Source organism: Lissotriton helveticus, chromosome 3_2, assembly GCF_964261635.1.
Source record: "Lissotriton helveticus chromosome 3_2, aLisHel1.1, whole genome shotgun sequence".
Classification (NCBI taxonomy): Eukaryota; Metazoa; Chordata; class Amphibia; order Caudata; family Salamandridae; genus Lissotriton; species Lissotriton helveticus.
This window is the reverse complement of record NC_136062.1, coordinates 45575148-45596472: the sequence shown is the minus strand read 5'-3', so window position 1 is coordinate 45596472 and position 21325 is coordinate 45575148. Positions and strand designations below refer to the sequence as shown.

General features: G+C 50.0%; 1 protein-coding gene across 3 annotated transcripts in view; it reads right to left on the bottom strand.

Annotated features, from left to right (window-relative positions):
* The window catches only part of CEP152 (centrosomal protein 152), a 1079595-nt gene that overhangs the window by 881644 nt on the left and 176626 nt on the right, over positions 1-21325 (bottom strand). The window lies entirely within an intron of this gene.

The following is a 21325-nucleotide window of genomic DNA, read 5'->3' as shown; positions in this document are numbered from 1 at the left end:
AGTCGATCTTTGGGATCCACACACGGAGCCGCGGGAGGAGCACCACCCGCATCCCTCGTCGGATCGGCCCACCGACAAGGAGAAGTCGAAGAGTGATGGTGCCTCTTCGACTTCTTCTTATGCTTTAACTTACCATATCCAGAGTGCGAAGACTTTGATGACTTGGACGAATGGTGATGGTGGCTCCGCGACTGGTCTCTCGACCTCCCTTGCAACCGGGACCTCAAACGGCGCGGAGCCGACTGCCGGCGCTCAAGAAACTTTTGGGACCGCTCCCGCAAAGTCTTTTGCGCCACCGAACGGCAGTCGGAGCACGACTTGGAGTAGTGGTCGCGTTCCAGGCAAAAGAGGCACATGCGGTGTGGATCTGTCACCGACATCAGTCGGTTACAGGAACCGCATGCTTTGAAGCCGGGCATCCCTCATGCACCAGGAGTCGAAGACTCAAAAAAGAAGTTTACAAAAGCCGAGAAAAAAAGTCAGTCAAAAAGTGATTGGCGGAAAAAGAAAGAACTGATGTCAGCGCGTGAGGGCGGTGTCTAAGTAGCTGCAGCGACTTCATCCCGGGAACACGATGCCAACGACGGACGCAGAGCCGACTGACGCCACCTTCCGACGCGCAGAGGTACTGCTGACGAAAAAACTTTCCGGATCCAGTCTGACGCGCCTGGGGGTAATTGTAAGGGGGAATCTATAACGAACATGTTTCTTTCAGATTAGGTGGCATTCTAGTATTCAAGGCTTCCAAAACAAACACTCTTGCAAGCTCCTAGTGGTCACTGGAAGAATAGGAAGAATATTTCAGAGACAGGAGAGGTGGTTGAGAGGAGTAAATCACTTGCACATTATTTTTGTTTAGTGCTCTGACTTAAATGGATGGGTAATATGTAGTGTTAAGTGGGTAATTTGAAGATTCAGAGTTAAACAACTGTTTTGCAATGGAGTTCTCAGGTGATCTAGTGCCGACTGAAATGAAATTTTACGTGTTGGCAGTCTGTTCAGTTAAGGGGCAAGGGTGTTATGTAGACCCATATTGCATGAAGTGGCTGTCAATTGTGGGCAGTTCTGCTTTCCTGTGTTTTTTGCTGTGTTGTGAGTTTGCGGTACGAGTCACTAGTCTAGGATTGAGACATAAGGCTTGCAAGTCTTGTGTGTGTTTGAGTTGCAGATGTGGGGAGCTTGGAGTTGTACAGTCCTTCACTTGACAGTGTTTTCTAATGATGTTGTGTTGTATTGTCTGTCTGGGAGGATGGAGCCTGAAGACTTTGGTAAGGCTCTTTCTGGTAGAGACTATCTAGCAGCAGATTCCTTGCCTTTTGAATATTCCCTAGGTGTCAGACTGGATCTGTAAACTTTTTCATAGTACCTCTGTGCACCGCAAGGTCGAGCGTTGCGGCTCCGCATTGATACTGTTTCACTTAAAATAACGTGTGGGCCTATATAGGTGCCACTCCCGCACACTGACCTCTGGTGCTTTGAAGACTGCCTGAGGCCCCAGACGCTGAGCCCCAAAAGTAAACTGGTAGACTGTGTGGAGATTCCCAGAATTTAAGTATTTTTATAAGTTAGAGTCAAAACACAGTATGGAAGGGAGGGAAAGTGAGGAATCTGCTGCTAGATAGTCTCCACCACTAACAGCATCACCAAAGTCAAGTAACTTGTTCTTCTGATAGAGACTTCTAGCCGCAGATTACTCATCTTTTGAATAGATACCATAGCAGTACCTGGTGTGCAGACACCTGTGGATAGACTCAAACTACAGCAGACTGTGGTGAGGCTACTGCCGTTTTTGATAACCTTTGGCGATTTTGAGTGTGAACGGAGCTCTGTCTTTGTGTGTGCTAGTTTAAACTTGGGCTATGTTTTAACCATCTATTTGAAACATTATTCATTGCTCCTATCAGTCACCCGCCCCATTCTGCCGCGGCTGAGTGACGTGTGTGTGTGGAGGGTGTGGTGGTAGTTTTCTCAGCCACTTCCAGCCGTTTTCTCCACTTCCAGGTGAGGCGGGGTGCAGTCTAGTTTTGCCGTACTCCCCCTATTTAACCCGATGTGCAAGCAGACGTGCTCAGCGTACGCGCCTAAGGCAAGCCATCTGGGCCCATCTGTGCCCGGCTGGGACAACGTGCCAGAAACCCTGGCTCCTTGCAGGCAGCTTTTAGATGTGACTCTTCCTTAATGTTGAGTAATCTTTGACCTTCTTTGAACACGTCCTGTCAGGTTTTTTCTCCTGATCTTCCCCTCTTACAGTGCTCTAGCTGCCACTTTAAGTGTACTCCTAACTGTCAGCATGTGGCCGTGCATGACCTCCAGGCCGGGAGTGGGGCTCCCGGCTCCTTTCCTGATACTTTTACTGCTTCTTCGCTGTGCAGCGAATTTCGCTGTTTTAGCTTAAATTATCATTCCAACAGATTCATCTTTTTAACTTTCTTGACATAGAGCCTGATGCACTATTTTTAACTGAGATTTGGCCCCGATGATGACTCCCTACCTGATGTCATTTCGGCGCTGCCTAAGAATTTTTCATTGCTAGGAATTGACAGGCCCCACAAAGTTAGGGGTGGCATCGCCATTATTCAACAAATATAATTATTTTATTTTTTTTAAATTGTGGACCTTCAGATTCCAAACTGTAAAGCCTTGGCCTTTTCTATCCCTTTTAACCATAAGTTTACCTTTTAGGGTGCCCTTATCTATTGCCCGCCTTGGCCTTCCCATAACTGGTGCTCAGCCTTTTCTGACCTACTGGCTCTCCATATTCTCTGAGCGGCTAACTTCTTGGTGCTTGGGGACCCCTACCTCCACCTGGAGAATCTCGAAGATAAATCAGCATCCACATTCATAGAGGACATGAATATTCTCAACCTTTCATTGTTAAATTCACTTCCCACTCACATTGCTGGTCATCTTCTGGATCCTATTTTTTCTAATCTTGCTACTTTATCCGTAGCACCACCTGTCCAGCTTTGCTGGACTGATCATTCTGCAATTCCTTTTATCATCAAGCTTCCTTTTACCTCTTCTACTAGGCTGACCTCAATGCCTAAAACTCAGAAAAAGTGCAAACTTAATTTGACGGCACTCAACAAAGTGCTTCTGGAAAATATCTCTTCTCTTAACTCCTCCCCTGACCAAAACCAGCTTTCCGTGCACCAATGGCTCACAGCGGTCATTGATTCTACACTACCTTTCTCTATAAAGTCACAGTTTAGAAACCATCTTACTGCCCCTTGGTTTAATGATTCTCTTAAACAAAAGAAGAAACGCTGCAAAGCCTTAAAAAGACAATGGAGGAGACATTACTTGTCCGATGATAAGATGGAGTATATGGGAGCATTAAAGAGATATCATGCTCTTTGCAGCTCGGCTTGTGCAACCTTCTTTATTGAAAAGATTTCTAGCTCCAAAAACGGTCAGAAAACTTTGTTTAAGGTGGTCACGAAACTCTCAGCTGCCAGTGCATTTTTGTCCCCTCCCTCGCTCCCCCAACCTCAATGTGATGAGCTAGCACTGTTCTTCTACACTAAAGTCAAGTCCCTCCATGACCAACTTGCTGTGGATGACTCCCAACAAGGGAATCTAATGTTTCCTGTCAGCACCACAGTAGGGCCCCCGGAATTTTCCTCCCAGGCTCCTGTGTCGGACTATTCTTCACAGATTAGTTTGTGGCCTCTCTTGGATTCGCCTACCTTGAAGGGGTCGTTAAGATCTATTAAGTCTGGTTCACCTCTTAATCCTCTCCCCCCTTCTAAACTAAGTCTCTTGGATGAGGCGCTTCTCTCAGTATAGGTTTGGTACCTCAGAGGTGGAAACATGCACTCGTCCTTCTTCTAATAAAAAAGGATGGTCTAGACACTCTCTGTTAGTCTAATTTTCGTCCTATTTCTCTTTTGCTTGTGTTTTCAAACATTTTGGAACAACACATTAATACTCAACTACATTCTTTTGTCACAACCTGCAATCTGCCGCACCCTCTCACACTCGGCTGTAGACCTGGCCATAGTACTGAGTCTGCGCTTCTAGGGGTTACTGAGCACCTCAGGCTACTACTTGACTCCGCAGGTACTTCCGCCCTCATCCTGCGGGATGTGAGCGCAGCTTTTGATATGGTGTCACTTTCCATTCTGCTAGACTGTCTCAAAGTCTCTAGCATTGTGGGTTTGGCTCTGAGGTGATTTATTTCTTTTTTAAAAGACCGTACCTTCCAGGTCTTCTTGAACGAAGTGAGATCCAACACTCTAGCTCTAACCTCAGGAGTTCCTCGGGGCTCTATTTTAAGCCCTTTACTTTCTAGGTCTCGCCTACGCAGCATAGGAGGAGACCTTAAGCCATCGGTGCCCTTTTTCACCCACAACCGTGCACGCGATCCATTGCCTTCAATGGCAACGCGTGCACGTGTGGAGATTCACTTTTGGGAGCGAGCGCCACCATATGGTAGCAATTATCGCTCCCGCAAGTAAATCGCGCAGGCCCCTCTTATCCCCCCTGCTGCTGCACGTGGCATGCACACGCGCGCGCCTCCCCTGCTTTCCTAATGTCATGGCACTTGTCTTTAATGCCTTTTTGGATCAGTTACTACAGATTATACTCACAAAGTGGGTGCCTGTTGCACGGTGTCTCACAAAGACAAGAAAGTACAGTATAACGTCCAGAAGCTTGGCACTTACATCTACCGAAGAGAAAATTAAGCTAAATAACAGGGTAAAAAATGCATCTAATGTAATTGGCTGCATAATCTTGCTCCAGGCACAAAGACAGGATCATTGTCTTAGGGATTTGGGGTACTGACCCAGAGCCGGCATGCAACTGGTCCCTCAGAGTAAAAACTCTGCTTCAGTAATATCCCCACGGAATGGAGTTGGCCAGGTTGCCAACAGTTGCTGCCTACTGGTGCGCCTTGCTCTTTTTGCATCAATGGGCTGGATGCTGCCAACAGGGTTTGAGAAGCTACAGAAAAGATCTTTTAACAGCTAATCCCCAGATCTCGCTCAGCTTTTCGGTGGTCTTGGTACATGATGTCTGTGTCCACAGCGTGGGTTTTTGCCAGTGCCAGTCACTCCATGTATATATTGAGATAGGTGTGTACAGTCTCCTTGCTCATCTGTTGCCACTGCTGTGTTCTCAGCATTGCAGGAGTGAAACCATCCATGTTGGTGACACAACATGGTAGTGTGTATGCGGACATAGTGTAATCGTGGAAGAAATTACAGCTTTGGATATGGTGGATACTTTCGGTAGCAGTGCACAGAAAGGCTTCCTATGTAACACTTACCGGCCTCCACACACCCCAAAAGCCGTGGCACAGCGGTGATCATGAAAGCGGCTACTAAAGGCCAATTCGTGTAGGAAAGCAAGCTTTCTTGTCGAACGTCATGTCCACTTTTCAACAACCACTGGCCCACGCATGCTACAGTGCTGTGAGCCGAGCCTGCTGAAGTGTGATACACACCGTGGCTGAAATGAGTTTGCCCTTCCATCGGTGTCAAAACGTTATGTCTTTTTAAGAGTATTCTGTGCAAACAGAAAAGTTTGTGTTAATAACGAACTGGCCAATTGTGAAAGTCATGCAAACAGTACATAATAAACCATGCCACTGGGACTAAGACCGTTGGTTAGCATGAAAACTGTTACAGATATGAAAAGTATTTATGTGTTATGGGCTGTTACATGAAAGAGGGGGAAATATTACATCTTCAAATCTCTACTCATGAGTAAGCGTCTTGACTACACCTCCCTACAATGGTAAGTTAAAACCAGTGATAGTGGCTCTAAACCACACAGACCAGGATGGTCTGTTTCGTATCTAGCCTTAAAGACCATTTTACAGAGTCAATTGAGGCCGGGTTTGCTGTGATTTAAAAAAATAAAAATAAAGGTTACTGACAGTTCGAAGTCTAGTTTTTTGCCAGCTGATCCATTGTACATTATAAATAACCAAATTACCCAACTTTAACAACCTAAGAATGGCATTTAAACAATCCACTTAAGAGTACATATGGTCAAAATACTCCAAATAAGAAGAATATTTGGCTTAAATCTGCACGAAATAAAAGGTCCAAATTAACACACAATAGTTGATGTCAATCCAGATATTTATTGGCCACAAATAAGTACAACATTCATTCATTCTAGGAAGCAGTGTTCCTATATGAGCCAATTAAGTCATCTTAAATTACTCATCGTTTGATCACTGCGATTTGACGGTTGCCCTCACAAGCCCACCATAAGCCACAACATTGGGACAATCTTGTAATCAGAACCCTCTACAATATGAGGCAAAGAAGAAGCGTATTCACAGACTTCTTGCTTGTTAGGAAATATTTGGACTTTTCGTACTATCTGCTGGAATGTTTTGAGTCTGAATTTCCTCTAAGCACAAGGTGGCCCGCCTACTCAACAAGGAAAATTGGGGTAGAAAGAGCTCCCCTATATAGGACTGAGCCCTCACACGTTGGAATGCTTCAACAGGTTTGAGGAGAGGACAGACACTCTCTCACAGACACACTCTCATAGACTCACAGACACTCTCTCATAGACTCACAGACACTCTCATAGACTCACAGACACTCTCTCATAGACTCAGACACTCCCTCACAGACACGCTCTCACAGACTCATACACTCACACTCACAGACACTCACAGACTTACAGACACTCTCTCACAGACACTCACAGACTCTCTCTCACAGACTCTCACAGACACTCTCTCACAGACTCTCACAGACACTCTCTCACAGACTCTCACAGACACTCTCTCACAGACTCACATTCACTTTCTCACATACTCTCAGACACTCTCACAGACTCTCTCACATACTGTCTCACACTCTCACAGACTCCCTCTCGCAGACTCCCTCTCACAGATTCACTCTCCCACTGAGTGAATCTCTCTCACTGAGTGACTGACTCCCACTGAGTGACTCTCTCTCACTGAGTGACTCTCTCACGGACTCTCTCTCTCACGGACTCTCTCTCTCACGGACTCTCTCTCTCACGGACTCTCTCTCTCACGGACTCTCTCTCTCACGGACTCTCTCTCACTGACTGACTCTCACTGACTGACTGTCTCTCTCTCTCTCTCTCTCTCACTGACTGACTCTCTCTCACTGACACACTCTCTCTCACTGACACTCTCTCTCACTGACTGACTCTCTCACTGACTGACTCTCTCACTGACTGACTCTCTCTCACTGACTGACTCTCTCTCACTGACTGACTCTCTCTCACTGACTGACTGACTCTCTCTCACTAAAAGACTCTCTCTCACTAAAAGACGGGCTCTCGCTTAAAGACGGGCTCTCGCTTAAAGACGGGCTCTCGCTTAAAGACGGGCTCTCGCTTAAAGACGGGCTCTCGCTTAAAGACGGGCTCTCGCTTAAAGACGGGCTCTCGCTTAAAGACGGGCTCTCGCTTAAAGACGGGCTCTCGCTTAAAGACGGGCTCTCGCTTAAAGACGGGCTCTCGCTTAAAGACGGGCTCTCGCTTAAAGACGGGCTCTCGCTTAAAGACGGGCTCTCGCTTAAAGACGGGCTCTCGCTTAAAGACGGGCTCTCGCTTAAAGACGGGCTCTCGCTTAAAGATTGACTCTCGCTTAAAGATTGACTCTCGCTTAAAGATTGACTCTCGCTTAAAGATTGACTCTCGCTTAAAGATTGACTCTCGCTTAAAGATGGACTCTCGCTTAAAGATGGACTCTCGCTTAAAGATGGACTCTCGCTTAAAGATGGACTCTCGCTTAAAGATGGACTCTCGCTTAAAGATGGACTCTCGCTTAAAGACTGACTCTCGCTTAAAGACTGACTCTCGCTTAAAGACTGACTCTCGCTTAAAGACTGACTCACTCTCACTGACTATCTCACTGACTCACTCTCTTTCACTCTCTGACTGACTCACTCTCTTTCACTCACTGACTGACTCACTCACTCTCACTCTCACTGACTGACTCTTACTCTCTTCACTGACTCTCGCTCTCTCACTGACTAACTGACCTTCACCCTCCTGTTATTTATGCCCCCCATAACAAACAAAAAACACAACAAGCAACCATTGGGAAAGGCAGATACAAGTTGTCAGCATTGAAAGGACAAAAAAAGCTAAAGACATTTTTTTAACTTTTTTTAATATGGTTGTTTAGTTGTACATAATGCTTTTTTGGTCATATGTAAGGTAACAAAATGCTTATGCCACTTCTTTATTATAACTTTTCAGCATGCTGCAAACTTCTGTACAGCACAGCTTAAAGACATAGGTAAAGTCAATATCCCTGGCTAAACACTTATAAGTTCCCAAAGGCGAGACCTATTGGCTAAGCCAATGCTTGTTAATATATATGTTCGCCCTTTGGCCGACACTGCTGAGAAGTCGGGACTGACTATTTTTTCTTTTGCCGACAATACCCAGATTATGGGTGCTTATTCTGGGTATTAACCCTGAGCTTTGGGGAATCAAACACTGGCCTGGTATTCTGGGCCCTGTGCCTGCCTCTGTCCCTAAAGTAAATAGCCTGGGTTTTATTATTGATAAAAATCTTTCCCTCAAACCTTAGATTTCCAGGGTTGCAGCATCCTGCTTTGCTGTTCTTGGATGGATCAATAACATCCTCTGGCTAATTCCACCGGCAGCTCAGAGAACGGTTCTGCAGGCTTTAGTGACATCCAGGCTGGACTACGGCAATGTGCTGTACCTGGGTGCAGATAAAGCTTCAATACATCGGCTGCAGGTCATTCAAAATGCAGCTGCTCGTCTTATTTCCATCTGCCTAGATGCGCCTCTGAGTCTCCTTTGGTCCACAAACTCCACTGGCTTAAAGTCACTAAGCACATTGAGTTCAAGGCCCTCCGTTACATGTGTTGTGCCAAATGTGGCCTTGCCGACATTCAAAGTTTGATAACACCTTATGTTCCAGCTTGACAGTTGAGATCCTCCAGCCTCCCAGTTTTCGGTTCCCAGGTTTCGACTTGTCCATATGAGGGGTCGTTCTTTTTCCTGTCTTGACCCCAGGCTCTGGAATGCTCTCCATTTGACCTTAGGAATGGTCAGTCTCTGCTAGCCTTCCGTAAGCACTTAAAGACGCTGATGTTTAGTGACCTGGTTTGAGCTCCTTCTCCTTTTTTTTTCACCTGTTGTCGAAGTTGTCTTGCCTCCACATGTACATCGTCGGGAGACCCTGTTGGGTAGCTGCGCGCTTCATAAGTGCATAAATAAATAAATACATTTGTAAATCAAACAAAAAGCTACAAATACCTGCAAGACCTATTTCTTGGCGGACTTGGCGGTCCTGACAATAGTGTTTCGCGAATGCATTGAGGGACACATAGCTCCTCGGCATATGTCTAGGACAGGGACTCCGTGTGCTAACACCTTGATAGCAGCTTTGGCCCTAGTGGAATAGGCACACAGTTCTTCTGAAGGCTGCTTCTTCTCCAGTGTATATCAGATTTTAATGCAGAGCACGATCCAGTATGGTACACTTCTGCACAGTCTTGCCTTTTTTCGCTGCAGCGAACCCCACAAAGAACTGATCGTCCACCTGGTGCTCTTTGGTATGATTGATGTAAAAGCCGAGAGCCGTTTTAGAGTCCAAGCGAAGGAGCCGCTCCTCCTCTTTAAAAGGGGTGAGGCAAAGCATAAAACGCTGGCAGGGTGATTTTTGGCCAACGTGGAATGGCATCACAACTTTGGGAGAAAGGATGCCTAGTACGTTGTAGGAAGCTGGCTCTGTATATTGCCTTAGGCCCAACACAGCGGAGTGGAAGACATCTATTATGCACACAGTGACTAATAAATGACACACAACTCAAAAAGGAGATCCACATCAATTTTAGTAAAAAATACAATTCTTTCAAGATTTATTTAAAGACCAAGATGTTTGCAAAAAGCTAAGTATGTTTTTCAGGAAAAAAACTTTATACTTTAAAAAATGGCTTGCAATTTTAAAGCTTGGCTGTGGGCAAGTACTGGACTTACAGATTTAGTCTTCAGGGTCTTTGGTCAGCAGCAGGCAGGGCTCAAATCAGTTCCAAGAGTGCACATTTAGCGGCACAGGGGTAGCCCAATGTTAACCAAAGGAGACTGTGGGTGCTCAAAGTCACGCTGCTCACAGGTGAGTAAAGCAGTGTCAGGAGTCGATCTCTGGAACGGGGGGCCACAAGGCAGCACCAAACTTACACCCTCATCGGCACAAGGACGGCTGGGTACAGATGCCAACACAGCGTTGGGCGCACAATGTTAACCATTGGGGGAGATCGGTCTTGAAGAAGTGTTGCAGGCTCAGGCTAAGAGGCCAGGCGAAGAAAACCCACAGCTGCCCAGATAAGTAAAGATGCTAGGGGGGACAGGGACACAGATGGTTGAGGTCCCCTAGGCCCAGGGGCTTCGCGTGTAGGAGTGTCCTTAGGTGTCAGAAAGCTCTTAGCGGGCAGGTCGCGGTCAGGGGGAGATATCAAGGTGAGGCTGCAGGCATCAAGGAAGTCAGGCAGGGTTCATCGCATAGTGGAATATGGCTCAAACTCCCTGGGGACCTTTGCAGGACTGGTTTCTCAGGGTAGAGTTCTTTTTCTTTGCAGATGGTTTCTTCTGTACAGGTCTGCTGTCCACAGGAGATTAGGAGTCTTTCCTGAAGGCAGGCAGTACTCCCAGGGTTCTGGAGGACGCTGGTCTGTGGGGCGAGTCGCTCTAATTCAGCAGGGTCTTTGAGGGTTGCAGATAAGCCAGTAGGGCTGGGGTCAGGTCAGTTGTTGTCTTCAGTCTTCACTGCTGCACAGCTCTTCTTTGTAGGTCGTCAAAATCTGATTTCAGGGTCTGGGGAAGCCATCTAAATACAAGATTTAGCGGCATTACAAGGGAATAATAGGTGGGGACCAATGGGTCCTTACCTGGGGTGTCCACACCCTCTATTATGCCATCTTCCTGTGGGAGAGGGCATTGCCCTAGCCCAGAGTAGATACGTCCCACCATCTTCAAGATGGTGAGCACTAAAAAGTGTGCTTTTCCTTTGCCTCCAGCACCTGAGGGGTGGAGTTGGCGAATGGGGATACACTTCCTGTTCTTCCTAAGTTGTCCTACGGGTTCTCCCGATGGGTGTTCGAACCTGGCGGCCATCTGCTGCTAGCAGCAGAGACTGGGGTCACATTACAAGGGCGGCAGACCTTTGAAGATTTGGTCTAGAGCACTGTGCCCATCCTAGGGGAGGAAGTGTGACACCTGCACCCATGACGTGTTTTGTTTCTGGCCTCAGAAAGCAGAGGCTCTCGACCCAGGGCTCCAGAAACATGTCTGGCAGTGGCATCCTGCCTAAAGCCAGTCGGAGACCACACTAGGGTTCATAGGTTTTCAGGAACACCACGGAGGTGCCCTCTGACTACACGTTTTAATAAATCCAACACGCCAGTGTGGGTTTGTTACGCAGAGTGGTTCATTACCAAACACTCCTGGGTTCAGTGAAGCCATCATGGTGCTGAGGAACTCGAGTTGTCGAGTTTCCAGCCCAGGCACTCTCAATGGCTTCCCTGGCACTTACAGTATTTAAGAATGGGCTTAAGTATTGAAGGGGTATATCGTATAGTTTCTTACCTGTCGATGTAGTTTTACAGCTTGAAGACTTTCTGGATTCACTATGCTGTGCATTATTACGCCATCTAGTGGTTGGGTCCGGAATTGTAGTATTTCTTCTCTTTTTTCTTTCGTGGCCCAGGTGGGCGTCGACATACCACCATTTGGTGTCCTTAGTGACGTCGATGTGCTTCCTCCGGAAGCACCCACCTTTGGTCACCATCTTCGGATTCATTTTTCTTGTCTTACTTTTGTTTCTCCTTTCTTGTAATCTTTTAAAGTTTTTTCTTCAGTTTTAATCCCTTTCCTCCGGTCTCATCTTTCTGGCGGATAAGGGTGGGTTCGTTAGTGAATCCAGAAAGTCTCCAAGCTGCAAAACTACACCGACAGGTAAGAAACTACATTTTGCAGCGTGAATCTTTCTGGATTCACTATGCTGTGCATAGACTTTGTAGCGGTTTGTCCTTATTGAGCCCTGGTTACTGAATAGGTGTTGTTAGACCTTCTGTCCCACTTGCGCTTCCTTGTTCATTTGGATATCCACACAGTGCTTAGTGAACATGTGCACTGAAGACCATGTTGCAGCTTGGCAAATGTCTTGAATTGGTGTGTTAGCTAGAAACACAATTGTAGCTCCTTTCTTCCTTGTTGAGTGAGCATGAGCTGCTCCTTCTAATGGTTAACCCGCTTGTATGTGGCAGAGTTGTATGGTTTGTGCAATCCACTGTGCAATGGTATTTTTGGTAACTGGTCATCCCAAGAAACTGCTGGCAAAAGATACAAAGAATTGTTTTGTTTTTCTGCACTCTTTTGTCCTTTCTATATAGTGCATTACTGCCCTCCTGGCTTCCAGTGTGTGTAAAGCCCTTTCTGGGCTTGTGGAAGGTTTTTGGAAAAAACTTGATATTTGAATTGTCTGATTGATGTGGAACCGTGACACCCCCTTTGACATGAAATGAGAGTCCGTTCTCATGACAATCCCATCACTGTGTATTTGTAGGTATGGTTCTTGAAGTGTTAGCGTTTGTAATTCACTCACTCTTCGTAGTGATGTGATAGCTACTAAGAAGGCTGTTTTTAGCGTTCGCATATGCAGCGTAACTTTGTGAATAGGCTCAAAAGGTGCCTTCACCAATTGCGTTAGCACAATATTGAGGTTACATGCTGGCATTCTGTTTGGAGGTGCGATTCTTTTTGCTCCTTCTAGGAATCTTTTTACCAATTGGAAGGTGAAGAAACTTTTCCCCGTTTCTCCACTTGTGTCAGCCACTATTGCTGCTAAGTGTACCCTTAGGGATGTGTAGCTTAGCTCGAAAAATCAAAAAAATGGTACTAGTCCTGCAGGACTAGTACCTTAAAAAATGCCCTCAACCTAACTGCAACCTACTTGACCTCCATCTCTGAAAGCGGAGCAAATGTGACAATATAACAAGATTTAAAGGCATCTTTATTGCTCATTAACTTTGTGAGCAATAAAAATGCCTTTAAAACTTGTTATCTTGGGGGCGTGGCTTTGAGGGCGACGATGGCGGACGTGGCTCTGTAGAGCTCCCGCCGGCCCGCTACTTATCCGCCTGATTTATCCTGACCCCGAACCCCTCTTACCCCGTGCTGCGATTGTGGGGACTGCTGGAGACCGGGGGCGCCCTCCGGTGTTGTTTCTGGGGACTCCGCTCGTACCTTGGAGCGGTTGCTGGTGGAGGCGCCCGTCGGGCCTGCTTGCCGCGTGGTGAGCCGGGGCCTCAATTTCTGCCTGGTCCGCCCGCTGGTCCTGGGCGCCGGGCAGCCTGCTTGCTGGTGGGTCCGGTTGACGGCCTCTGGGCCGCCGGAGGAGGAGTGAAGGATTCTCCTGCCGCTTGAGGACCGGGCGGCGCTGCTGGAGTCTGCGGGGCAGCGACCCTGAGCGGGACTTTGCGAACCCGTAGGCGGCTCGGATCCCCCCCGGACTGCCGGTTAAAGAGTGGTGGCGGAGCCGGCGGTGCTTTGCCGGCGCACGGAGGGGAGCGCCCCGCCCAACTTGTGGACCGCGGTGGGCCCTGTGGGGGGCCCCGAGGAGTGCCGGTCCGGCAGATTGGCTGTGCCCTTGGTTCCCGCCGACCCGGAGCTGTGGACAGTGGCGCATTGGCGCCCTTCTCGCCCCCCTGACTCTGGGCCCGGGGCTGGTGGCTGCTACGTCCTCGGGGCCCTGTTGTGCCTGACCATCGGCGGCGGTGGGGTGCCCGGAGATTCGTAGATGGTGGAAGTGGCTGGCGTGGACCGGAGACCCGGAGCGATAGGGCGCTGAGCTGGCCACTGCATTTGCTGCTGGAGCCTGGTGTGCCATCCGGTGCGCCTGTTCGGTGGAGTTTGGCGTGGCGGTGGCCGGTGGGTGAAGCGCAGTGCCCGGCGGATCCCGGATACCCCGGCCTTACCCCGAGTGGCGGCTCGCTTTGGTGTGTGGTGCCGTGAAGCCCTTTCCAGACGTGACCTGACCCGCCACGACTGCCGAGACCATGACCAGAGGCGGGGGTGGCACTGGCACCGTCAAGCAGGGGCCCATCGATAAGTTCACTGGGCCCGGAGGAGGTGCGGGGGCGGCCGGGGGTGGCCAGAGTGCAGGCCCAGACAACGCGGCCCTGATGGCGGCCATCACGCTGTCCCGGGACATGTTGGATGCGAAGATTGGGCGGTCGGTGCCGATGTAATGCTGCTGCGTCAAGACCTCCGCAATGCAGTCGCCCGCATCACGGAGACCGAAACCAGGGTCGCAGAGGTGGAAGGAGACGTCGGAACCCTAAAAAAGAAAGTGGCGGATATGGAGAGGATCCAGAAGGGCCTGGCGCTCCGTGTGGAGGACGCAGAAGGGCGAACGCGAAGGAATAATCTGCGCTTTGTTGGTTTTCCGGAGGATTGCGAGCAGGGGCCCATGGATGCCTTCCTGGCACAGTGGTTGGAGAGCTGGCTGCCCCCGGACGCCTTGTCGCGCTGCTTCGTGGTGGAGCGCGCGCATAGAACCCTGACGCAGAAACCGCCAGTGGGGGAACGGCCTAGGCCGGTCATTGCCAAGATCCTTAACTTTCATGACAGGGATGTCATCCTCCGGGAAGCACGGCTCAAAGAGACATTGCTGTTTGATAACCACAAAATTATGATCTTCCCGGACTACACCAGGCAGGTCCAGCAGCAGCGACGCTCATTCCTGGAGGCGAAGGCCAAGTTGCGCGGCCTTAAAATCCAATATTCACTGCTCTATCCGGCCCGCCTCCGGGTTATCTTCAATTCCAAGACCCACTTCTTCGACTCTCCGGAGGACGTCTTCAAGTGGACGGATGAGACGGTCAGGATCCGACCGAACGCCCAGCCGGGGCTGAACTCTGGAGCCTCGCGCAGTTCATCCCAGGAGAGAGGCGACACCGCTGGTAGAGGGAAACGCCATCGGAAGTCTCGCTCACGACGGAGGTCCTTGTCCCGAGACCCCCTTTTGGGGGACACCCAACCTGACACGGATCAATCTGGCAAAGAATCCTGATCATCATATGCCACTGGCCCTTGTCGGTTGACTCTGGTCTTTTGATGTACCCTATGGAAGACTGGACCATGGTGGTGGAACAGACGTCGATTGGTGCAGTATGATCTTGTGTCTTGGTGGGGCTTGGGGGCCTTCGGCGGGCAGGTGCAAGCTGGCTATGCCCTCCATGTACTGCAGATGTTTGCGGGGTTGGGGTTTGGGGTACTGGTTGTGGGCCGCCTGATCCTCCCGGGGTTGGGGGGCGGTCCTGGGGGTGTGCCCTGTTGGTGGGGGGAATAGTTGGGATCCATTGGTATGGTTGGCTTTAGGCGCTTTGTTTTGGGCCTGAAGCTCCCCATGCCGCGACAGGTGCTTCAATGTTCTATGAGGTACAGGGGTGGGGGGCGGGACCTGGGGGTTGGGGTGTTTGAGGGTCGGGGCTGGTTGTTGGGGGGGTCGGGGTTGTTCTGGAAGGGGTGCACGTGATTCTTGCTATATTTCCTTGTATGGTGTCGGAGGCCTGGGCCGGGCCTTGGAGGTCGCAGAGACTTGTTCATCGGGATTATGGTTGACACCCCAGGAAAGGTACCTGCTAGTGACTCTATGCGGGTTTTGTGCTGGAATGTCCGGGGGATGTTGGACAAGATTAAGCGCGGTGCTGTGCTGCGCTGGGGCAAGAGGGAATTGGCTGACGTGATGCTCCTCCAGGAAACGCATATGTTGGGTACTAAAGCATTGAGTCTACAGCGATTTGGCTTCCATTAGGTCTTCCATGCAGGATTTCCCAGGGGCTCGAGGGGGGTGGCAATTCTTGTCCACAGACGGCTGTCATATACTCATGAGCGTCACTGGCTTGATCCCCAGGGTCGGTTTGTGTTTGTGAAGGGGAAGATTGGAGCAGAACCGGTAGTGTTTGGCAGTGTGTATGCCCCTCCCCCACTGCAGTGGTCCCTTGCGGAGAAATTATTTGACTTATGGACCGAGATCCCTCACTCCTTGGCAGTGATCGGAGGTGACTGGAATGATGTAGTGGATGTGAGTCTGGACAGGCAGAGAGTGCAAGGGGGCGCGGCTGTGGCCTCTTCTACGCAGCTGAAAGCAATGATTGATGGGCTCGGGTGGGTGGATGCGTGGAGGCATCTACATGCCAGGACGCGGGAATATACGTATGTGTCGGCAGTGCATGGTTCCTTCTCGCGACTGGACTGTGTGTTCGTACCAGGGGCCTTCCTTGACAGGGTGAAATGGGCTGTGATCCGGCCTCGTGGGCTTTCCGATCACTCCCCGGTAGCGGTTCAGATCGACCTGCGCAAAGCACGCCAGCCGTTTCGGTGGCGGATGTCCTCGTGGCATTTGCAGCGGCCGGCCTACGCCCAACATATGCGCGGTGCCATTGCCCGCTATTGGCAGGACAACCTCACAGTTGGGATTGACGCGGTAACGGTCTGGGAGGCCATGAAGCCCACCATGAGAAGCATCGACATTGCTTGGTGTGCCTCTGCCCGCCGTACTCGACAAGAGAGCATTGTGGCGGCTGCGGAGCGGGTGGGGGTGCTGGAGACGCGTTGCCGAGGTGGGGGTGATGACAGGGCGCTGCGGTTACTTCTGCAGGCGCAGCAGTCCTACGCCTCAGTGCTGATGGACGAGGCTCGCCAAGCGTGGCTGGCTACGCGGAGCAGGGTGTACCAGTGGGGTGACAAGTCCTGCACCATGCTTCATAGGCTTTGTCAGCAAACTATGCAACCGGTCACCTTACCTGGTCTCACAGATGAGGAAGGGGCTGTGATTACAGACCCGGCGGCTCTTGCGGCGAGCTTCGCGCGCTACTATGCACAGCAGTACGCCTCTCGGGAAAGCCTTTCACCCGCAGTGATTGAAGGGTTCCTCGCGGATGTCCCCCCCCCGCGCAGTCTCGGACGAGGTGCGGGAGGCCTTGGACCTCCCTCTGACAGCGGAGGAACTGGGTGAGGCACTGGGTCAGCTTAACGTCAGCAAGGCGCCGGGACCGAGCGGGTTCCCCAGCGAGTTTTATAGGACATTCCACTTGCAGCTTGGGCCGCACTATCGGCGGGCGTTGGAGCTGGCGCGGGAGCGCGGTGGCCTGCCCTTGGACTGGCGTCAGGCCGAGATTGTAGTCTTCCAGAAACCAGGTAGGCCGCCCGATCGCCATGAGTCCTATCGCCCAATATCCTTGATCAACTTTGAAGCCAAGCTCCTGGCCAAGGCGCTGGCGAACCGCCTGCTCCCACATATCGCAGACCTCGTCCACCCAGACCAGGCGGGCTTTATGCCACACCTGGCTGACGAGACACAACATTCGGCGTGCACAGGCAGCAGTGGACGCGGTGGGGGCGACTGGGGATCGGGCGGCGCTATTGCTCGCTGATATCGACAGGGCTTTTGATTCGGTCAGCTGGACCTATCTCTTTGCCCTTCTGCCGCTTCTCAACTTGGGGCCAGTGTTCATCTCCTACGTGAGGCTGCTCTATACAGACATCACCGCCACAGTGCGCGTCTCTGGAGCGATTTCTGAGCAGTTTCCGATTGCCAGGGATACCCGTCAGGGGTGCCCCCTTTCCCCATATCTCTTTGCACTGGCCATGGAGCCATTGGCCGTACGAGGACGCCGGGACGCACTGTATCGGGGCTTTGAGTGGGGGGCAGAACTTTCAGACCGCATTGCCTTGTACGCGGACGATGTCCTTTTCTTTATGACCGACCTTCACCGAACTGGCCCTCGCATTCTGGATATGATGCAGGAGTTTGGCGAGGTGTCGGGGCTCTTCCTCAATCCACGCAAGTCGACCCTGTGGGTGCTGGGGGATAACCCGGAGACATACCCGTGGGCCTCGGCCCTGCAGGAGGCAGTGGGTGGCCTAAAATATCTGGGCGTCTTCCTGTCGGCCTCGGCTACGGTGGCGTGGGAACGTAACGTGCTGCCGGTGTGGGACAGGGTCCAAATGGACGTTAAGGCTTGGTCGCTCATGCCCCTTAATATCTATGGCAGATCGGCCATTTTTAAGATGGTTGCCCTACCACGGCTCCTCTACCAACTACAGAACCACCCGTATAGGATTGACCCGCAGTGGTTCCGTCGTGTTAATTCAGTGCTTGGCCGGTTTCTGTGGGCTGGGGGTGCCTCCAGGGTGGCATTGCGGACTTGCTTTCTCTCCACATACTGTGGAGGTCTGGCTACCCCTGACCTTCTGTCCTATTACCAAGCCTCTCATCTCCTGGTGCTCAATGAGTGGTGGTATGGAGATCACAGTGACCCGGCATATGCGTTGGAACACTTTCCGATGGGGGATGCCACGCTCCACACATTATTATACTCGGCCAGGCGGAGGAGGACGCTGCCGCGGGTCACTCAGGTGGTATTTGCGATCTGGAGACAAGCGCTGCGCCGTATGGGTTGGTGGGGCAGGCTGACCGCCGAGACTCCGCTTTGGAATAATGGACTGCTTCCAGCGCTGGCCTCCCTGTCGGGCTTTGGGGGCTGGGATGCAATCGGGATCTCTTCACTTGGCCATGTCCTTACGGGGACTACCCTTAAATCCTTTCAGGACCTTAGCTCCGAATTTCATATGCCCAAAACCCAATTCTTTAGATACCTTCAGTTCCGCCATGCACTTGGCCCGAGCCTGGTGGGTTTGGACCAGCTTCCCGACTTCAGCCCAATTGAAGCCAAGCTTTTCATGGGGGACCTGGGCGACAAGAAGGTTTCCCAAATATACCGCTCCCTAGTTATGCATTGCTCCTCTTCCCTCCTGACACTGAAGGCCTCCTGGGAGACTGATGTTGGCCCCTTGGATGAGGATGACTGGCGAGAGGCCCTTGAATCCCCCCGTGGGGCTGCCATAGCTGTACGCCTCAGATTTATACAGTTTAAATATCTTCACAGGGCATACTACACGCGGGAGAGGTTGTGGAGGGCGGGCCTTATTGCCGCCCCAGAGTGCTTGAGATGTGGAGCTGAAAGGGGGACGCTACTACATACAGTGTGGTCTTGTGGGGGTCTGACCCGCTTTTGGAACGGGGTATGGAACTGCCTATCGGAGGTGCTGGGGTGGGACCTCCCTCGTACACCTAGACTGGGCCTCCTCCATGTCCTGGAAAATGTGGGGGGTAACGTTTACAAACGACATCTTCTGTTCTTGGGGCTGGTTGTAGCTAAGCGGGACCTGGCGAGAGCATGGAAGAGTGACCGTGCCCCCCCCTCTCAGCGCCTGGAAGGCGGGACTTGACTTTCTTATGGGGCTGGAGTTGCCTGTGTTTGAGGCCAGGGGGTGCCCCCGGAAACATTATAAAATCTGGAAGCGGTGGGCGGACTACAGGGGGCTGACCCTGGAACCCCCGGTTGACATGGATGATGTGCTACCTCCGGATGTGGACCTTGGGTCCTAGGTTACTGTCTGACACCTACATTGCCTTATTCATGTATTTGTTATACTGTGAACACGTGCGCTGGGTTAGGGTGGGATAAGGGGTGGGTAGCTGGGGTAGGGTGTTGGGGTATGTTTAGGGGGGTTGCTAGGGTAGGGGATGGGGTGGGGGGTGCTTCTTCAAAATTTGGGCTCTTGATCATTTTACACTTTGTATATTGCCGACAGTATCCTCCTGATTGTGGAGAACTGTATCTATGCTTGCCTGAACTTTCAATAAATACGGTTGTGAAAAAAAAAAAACTTGTTATCTTGTCACATTTGTTCCATTTTCACAGGACAAAAGTTGGTTTGTTTTCCTACTCGCCAGAAAGGGTGAGTAGGACCTAAAAACAGCTCGACCTTGTTAAATTTAGCTGGACTATGCGAGCGGTCGAGTGGAATTTTCGAGCCCTGTTAGTTTATTCAGTAGTAGATGCGTTAAGTATTTTAGTACTGTTGATTCCCTTGTAATCTTCCTTTGTAGTTTCTCCCTAATGCACCATTCGGAGAATCTTTTCTATTTTGCGACGTAGCACTTTCTTGTGGTAGGTCTCCTTGCCTCTCTGAGTACCACCATTGTGCTTGCTGGTACTTTGAGGTGTGAAAACTATGTCCTCAGGAGCCAGGCTGCTAGGCTGAGGCTCTCTGGCTCTGGGTTTAGTATTCTTCAGTTTTGTATTGTTAAGTGCTTTTATTTAAATACTCGCTCTTTGATCAGACACCAGATGGATATATTCCTGCTACTAACTGATATAAAACCGGATTTGCTGTTATTAACCGAGACATGGCTCACCCCGGATTCCCTTCCAGATATTTTAGTTGCTCTGCCTGCGGACTACTATATTCTTTCAGCAATTCGTCCGGCAGGTAAAGCTGGGGGAGGAGCAGCCATCATGGTCAATAAAAAACATCAACTTAGACAACTTCCTTCTCTACTTTTACCCAATGTAGAAAATATAGTTGCTAAATTAGACACTGCTAATGGAACACTTGTAGTGGTCTTATTATATCGCCCACCTCAAACAATGGCCACATTTCCTTCCATTTTCGCAGAGCATATGGCTATGCTGGCTACAAATAATTCCAAATTACTTTTGATAGGGGATTTGAACCTTTGGTTTGACAATACAGCATTAGACCCCCAAGCAGCTGAGATGAAGGACCTTCTGAATGACATTAATTTGATACAACACATTGATACTAAAACTCATCAGAAGGGCCACAGTCCCGACCAAATCTGGTCTCTGAATTTACCCGTACACTCCATTGATATTAAACCTTGTAGTTGGTCTGACCATTTTAGCATTAGTTTCTCTTTTTGTGTTGATAAAATTACTCAATTTAAGCTGCAAACTACCAATACTATTCGAAAATGGACTTCCATGGATATGTCAGCTTTTTAAAATTTTTTAAAGACTACTTTGCCTTTACAGAGCTCTAATGTGGAGATAGCCTTAAAGAATGGCTAACCACTGCCACTAACACTTATGCTCCTCTCACTCGCTTTTGCAATTCGCATGGCGTGGACGCACATAAATGGTTCACGCCGGAGCTAAAAAAACTAAAACTGGAAGTGAGGCAGCTAGAGAGAATCTGGCGAACTAATTATTGCCCCCAAGCAAGGACTGCATACTGTTCAACTAGGAAAGCCTATCAAAAAACACTACATAATCACAAGACTGCTTATTTCTCTACAAAAATTATAAATGCGACTAACAAGTCGAAAGAAATTTTCAGGATTGTGACTGAATTATGTAATGATGATAGAACCTCTCCCCCAGTAGTTCCTTCACAAACACTCTGTAATTCGTTGAATGATTTTTTTAGTGAAAAGATATTACTGATTAAGGACAATTTATCCAAA